The sequence below is a fragment of the Wolffia australiana genome, chromosome 2 (assembly GCF_029677425.1).
Source record: "Wolffia australiana isolate 7733 chromosome 2, ASM2967742v1".
NCBI lineage: Eukaryota > Viridiplantae > Streptophyta > Magnoliopsida > Alismatales > Araceae > Wolffia > Wolffia australiana.
In genome coordinates this window covers 6,219,709-6,225,190 of record NC_135836.1, presented here as the reverse complement: position 1 = coordinate 6,225,190, position 5,482 = coordinate 6,219,709, and the positions used below count along the sequence as shown (strand labels likewise).

Sequence of the window (5,482 nt, the reverse complement as noted above, 5' to 3'; positions counted from 1 at the left end):
AGGTACATTTTGCCCACTCGTAGAAGGTAGAGGTTCCTCCGCGTAGGGAAGATCCTCCCCTTCTTCCTCCCTTGGCTCATTTCTCTTTCTAGGATTCTCTACAGAATTCTGATAAGGATCCTGAAGTTCTTTTCCATTTCTCTATTTTGAGATTGCTAGAACTTCAGGATCTTCCTCCTTCATTTCATCATGAGTTGCATGTTGTACATGGTGTAAGTTGCATGGGTTTATCATAGGCTTAGTGGGAAATCTATGAGATGTGCAAGGAGGTTCTGTAGGTGTACCTTGATGTTCAGAAGGTCCAGGCCTGAAGCTCTCTAGCAGCTTCCTCATTTGCTCCTGTGATTCCAGCATTTGCTTCGTCTGGAATTGCATCATCACTTGCATCCGCATCTCCATCTCCGCCCGCAACTTTTGATTTTGCTTCTCTATCATGTCTGAAATGACAGGGGTTAGCGTAGAGAAATAGGGTTGGGTCTGAGATGGGACCTGATACTGCTGCTGAGGCCTAGACTGGAACTGCTGCCTTTGCTGAAATTGAGGTTGAACTGCAGGCTTGTTCCCTTGGTGGAAGCTCTCTCCACCTTGGAATCCAACTCTCTTTTGGCCAGCCCATGGTTGTTGTTGGTTGAATGCTTTCACCTCTTCTTCCATGGCTTGGCAAGCCCCATCTTCGTGTTCTCTGCTAAAACAGAGAGAGCAAATTTTAGCTTTAACGATGGGAGAGTTACCTAGAAAGACATTCTTCAAGGTGGAGGTGAGCTCCTCCAACTTCTGGTTGGTCTCCCTTAAGCCTGCTTGCAGCTCCCCCTCCATGGCATTTACTTGTAGCGCTCTTGCCCTCTTGGGCTGCAGATTTCTTCCATTTTGATTTGCTCCAATTTCCTGCAAATCAGTTTCTGCAACTCTCCAAAATGTCAAAAACTTCATCCTCATATGCCGTGTAAAATGTTCCACCGGTGGCTAGATTCACCTTGTTCTTCATGAAATCTGAGAGAGATTCATAAAAAATTTGGGCTAGTTGGCATTGTTCTATTCCATGATGAGGGCATTTCCTCAGCAGGTCATTGAACCTCTCCCATGATTCACTAAAAGCCTCTCCTTCATGGGGGTGGAAATTATGGATTTCTCTTCTATAAAAATTAGTTTTGGAGAGAGGGTAAAATTTCTGCAGAAATTTTCCCTGCATCTCATCCCAAGTACTAAAAGTAATTCCTAAATTACGATACCAGGAAAATGCTTTATCTTTTAACGTCAACGGAAAATATTTCATTTTAAGCATTTCTGTAGATAATCCTGGAACGTTTTGGGAGGAACATCTAATATGAAAGTCATCTAGGAATTCTAGAGGGTTTTGTGCAGGTAATCCGTTAAATTCAGGTAAAGAATGTATCAAAGCATTATCATACCTGAATAAGATACCCTCACCTATGTTCAGATTTACATCCATTTGTCGCAGGCTTCCGGAGGGTGTCGACCTGTCCAGCATGGTTCTCCTCCTCTCCTGCTGATGGTGTCTTTCTTCTGCCATAGTTTCCTGCTGAATTTCTGGTTCTGTGACAGTAAATTCTGGAGTTGCGTCGCGTGCAACGTTCTCTATAGACTTTTCACCAGCCCTTGAACGTGTCAATACCATAGAACTTCAGCAGAGAGTTAGAAAGACAATAAGCTGAGGATTTCAAGTCCTGCAGCTTTAGGAGAATGAGTAAAGAATAACTGAAAAGACAGAAAATAATCTACTACTGTAATACCGTGCTCCCCGGCAACGGCGCCGTTGATTGATAAGCTCAAATGTTAGGTGTTTTTACTGGTTATTTATCAGTTAGATGTGTGAGGAATGAGCTTATGCAACACAATTTATAACCTCACAGCCTAAGGGCAAGTAAGGGTCGATCCACAGGGAGCAAGGAAACCGATAGTAAGTTTCTTTTCCATTCAATTCAATTGGCAGATTTGTATGTCAATCTTGGAAGTTAGAGGAGTTAACTTCAAGAATACTCAATAAATTTCCTCAGAGAAGAAGTCTGAAGGCTCTCTACAGAAATCAGGTATCTCCTCCTTGCAACTAAAGACCAGAAACCTGTAGACAGGGGGTATTTCTTTGTCTACAGGTGCACACCTGTGGGTTTGGCAATTCACCAAACACTTGGTGTGCGCCCGTGCAGGCTGGCCTGCACGTTGCCTTAGCTGCGTGCAGAGAAGCCTGCACGCTGTTGGGGCCTGCACAGCTCAGCTGCGTGCAGTCTAGCCGCGCGTAGCTACTGCTGCACACGGCTAGGCCGCGCGCGGCGGTTGCTGCTGGCGGCCTAGCTGCGCCTCGCAGCTGCGCGCGCGGTAGCAGCTGCGCGTCGCAGCTGCGCACAGCGGCTCCTGCGCGCGGCTTAGCCACGCGTGGTTGCTGCTGTGCGCGACTGATGGCGCGCCTGCCCGCGTGCGGTGCCGCGGCACTGCTGCAGGCGGCCCTTGCTGCCTGCAGCTGACGCTGATGGGTGCCTTGGGCGGCTAGCGACCGAGGCGGTGGCCTTGGTCGCTGGCGGCCCTGGCCGTTGGCAACCTAGGCTGCTGCCTGGGTTGCTAACTTCCTGAAAATTCTGCAGGGATGGATTTCACGATCTGATGTGAAGAACGATGGAATTTTTGCTAGAACAGAATGGAAAACGATTCAATCAACTATGAAATTCTAAATCAAGCATAACCAGAGGAACAACAGAAATTGTAAATGCTGAAGACACAGCTTGTGATCTTCCGCCCAACTCTGATTGTCTTAGAAGGGAGAAGAAGATTGCACTGAAACTGAAACGCTCACGCCTCCTTGTGTCACTCCTTCCGGGCAAGGCGACGATCGTCGTGCTCCAGCTACTCCTCAGCTTGCTTCTCTCCCAGCTCCAATGCTCATCCGCCTTGGAGGGTCTGCAGAAATCATTTCTCTCCAAGCCCCAGCTTCCTTGAGAGAAATTCTGGACAACCTAAAATGAGCTCTTCAGAGACTATTTATAGGTTTCTCTTAAAACAAGCTCCGGGGGCATTTTTGGAATTTTCTTCTTCCTGATTTCTCGCCAGCTCCTCCTGATCAACTTCATCTTTCCTTGGCCTTGGGTATTTGAGCCTGAGTGCCTTTACTTACGCCTTGGCGTGCCGGTCGGGCTGGATGCAAACCGACGGGGCTGTTGATGAGGACGATGGTGTCTCAAAGACGTCTCTAGTAAAACGAGCTGGGGTTTCATCACTAATAAAAGAGATACCTGCCTTTTAATAGTATGCATTTTAAAAACTTTGAAATGATTAACTAATGTAATAATAAGTAAAAGTATTTTAAATATGCACAAAGTTTCTATGTCATGAATTATGTTTTTATTATATATTTTTTGACTAATATCTGAAAATCGGAACTCACTGGATTAATTCAATTAGCAACATTTTAATTGATGCCTGACGTCATCATTGACATCATCCGACGGGTAATTTCTTACGGTTATGAAACTGTGTGATGCAGTGCTCCTAGGTGGATGTACGTGCAGGCCCCAACTCGTGGGTTTTTGTCGTGCTCCAAGCTTCGGGTCTGGTGACCGATGATAGTGATGGTGACCTTCTAATCCTCATCAGATTGATGACGACTATAATGCAGAGCGGAATAACTCTGTTGGCCCTCACACATAACAGACATGTTTGACCTGTACCAAAGAAATCACTCAAGACATGTTTCAGAATATAATTGTCTCTCACCTATTCTAACTTGAGTGTGGTGGAGTGCAGCTGATAAGTATACTGAAGTAGATAATTCAATTGGCGAGCAAGGGAAACGACGTACCTCGTCGGTGGTGTTACCCATTGTTGAGGTACTCGTCGGTGTAATTTGCTAGTGCGGATAGGTGCGGTGGAGACATGCCGGAGAGGGGCACGATAATGCTCAACTGGTGGCAGCAGAGCTGCATAGGAGTCATGACACGGGGAGGAGAAAGTTGAGAAAGGGCTCACGGCAGCATGACACGGTGATGATGTGACACGATGCCAGCGGCACGATTCGATGCATGTTGCGTGGGTCTTGTAGACGCGGCAGGAAACTAGGCAACCGGAGTGGCGGTCAAGCAGTGTCAAGGGCGCTCATACAGTCCATGCAGGTGGGTGGGCCGCGAAGTTACGACCACGTGGTGACGCGAGTGGTAGAGTGGGTGCACTAGCAAGTAGGTGCAGTACGCAAGTGTTAGAGTCATCGCAGGCGTCCAATGGGCGACGTGCATGATTGGGTGGCAACACGAATGACCGAGGTGACGTAATCAGGGGTGGATGTCGGTGTCATGAAGGACCGGGTAGTGTCACGTTCATTTGGCAAAAGTGCAGTACAAGGGGCTGGAGGGTAGCAAGAGTGACGAGGTAGTGTTAACGGTGGCCGAGCATCATCGTGGGAGCTGACTAACTAACTAGAACGTGTTTGGCCGGTTGACTGACTGGTTGGTGTTTGGCCGGGTGGAGTCGTGCGCAGCTGGTCAACGGTGATGCAGTGTGACCAATGAATGGTACAAGCGGCCAACAAAGATGCCAAAGCGACGGAGCACGGCACTCGATGGTGGTAACCAGCCTAACAAAAAGGCCCATATTTCCCCTATAAGAGGGGGGAGTGCCCATCGTAAGAAAGAGAAGAAAAAGTGAAGAAAAGAAAGAAACAATGTAGCCCCTTTGTCTTTTATGGTTTATTTATTTTATTTATTACTAAAATATCCCTTTGAGAGAGAGAGGGGTTAGGGCTTCATCACAGCCTTCGCAAGAGCACTACTGCCGACATTGCTGGTGTTGTCGTCGCTGCCCTTGGGGTTGCCTTGCTGCCATCAGTCATGCCCGAGCAACTAGCAGACGGGCGCAGCCATCGCTGCCAAACCAGGCAGCAACCGTAGCGACGCTCTGCAGTCACAGCCGCGAGCTACGGCCACCACCGCGCATTGTGATCGCAGCTGCGAGCAGCAGCCGCAACCGCAATCGCTAGAGCAGCCGCAGATGCCCGTAGTGCCCGTAGTCGCCGAAGCCGCCCGCAACGGCCACAACCGTAGCCTTCCATAGCGGCCGCAACCGCTGCAACGACCTTAGCCACCACAGCCGTAGCTGCTTACAGCGGTTGTAGCCACTTGTAGTAGCTGTAGTCATCGTCCAAAGCCATGCAGCCACGCAGCCGTAGCCGGGCAGCAACACAACCGTGAAGCCGTGCAACTGCGCAACCACAATTGTTGCTGTGCAGCAGAAGCTGTAGCCGACGCAGCCACAGCTGTGTAACTGCACAATCAGGCAATCATGCTGCCACATAACCGTGTTACAGTCACAACCCCATAGTCCGAGCGGCGGCCACACAGCTGCATTCACATCTGTGCAGCCACACAGTCGCCGTCGCGCAGCAACACAGTCGTCGCCGTGCAGCCGTAGTCATGCAGGCGCAACCACGTAGCCGCACAACCAAGCCACAATCGTAGTCACACAACCATGAAGCAGCCGCATC

The 5,482-nt window shown here is 49.1% G+C and overlaps 1 non-coding gene across 1 annotated transcript; it reads left to right on the top strand.

Moving 5' to 3' along the window:
• The first annotated feature begins 1,034 nt into the window (after positions 1-1,034).
• On the top strand, positions 1,035-1,143 carry LOC144700377 (small nucleolar RNA R71). Its single transcript, XR_013580742.1, has one exon. It is a non-coding gene; the product is annotated as a small nucleolar RNA R71 (small nucleolar RNA).
• The last annotated feature ends 4,339 nt before the right edge of the window (positions 1,144-5,482 follow it).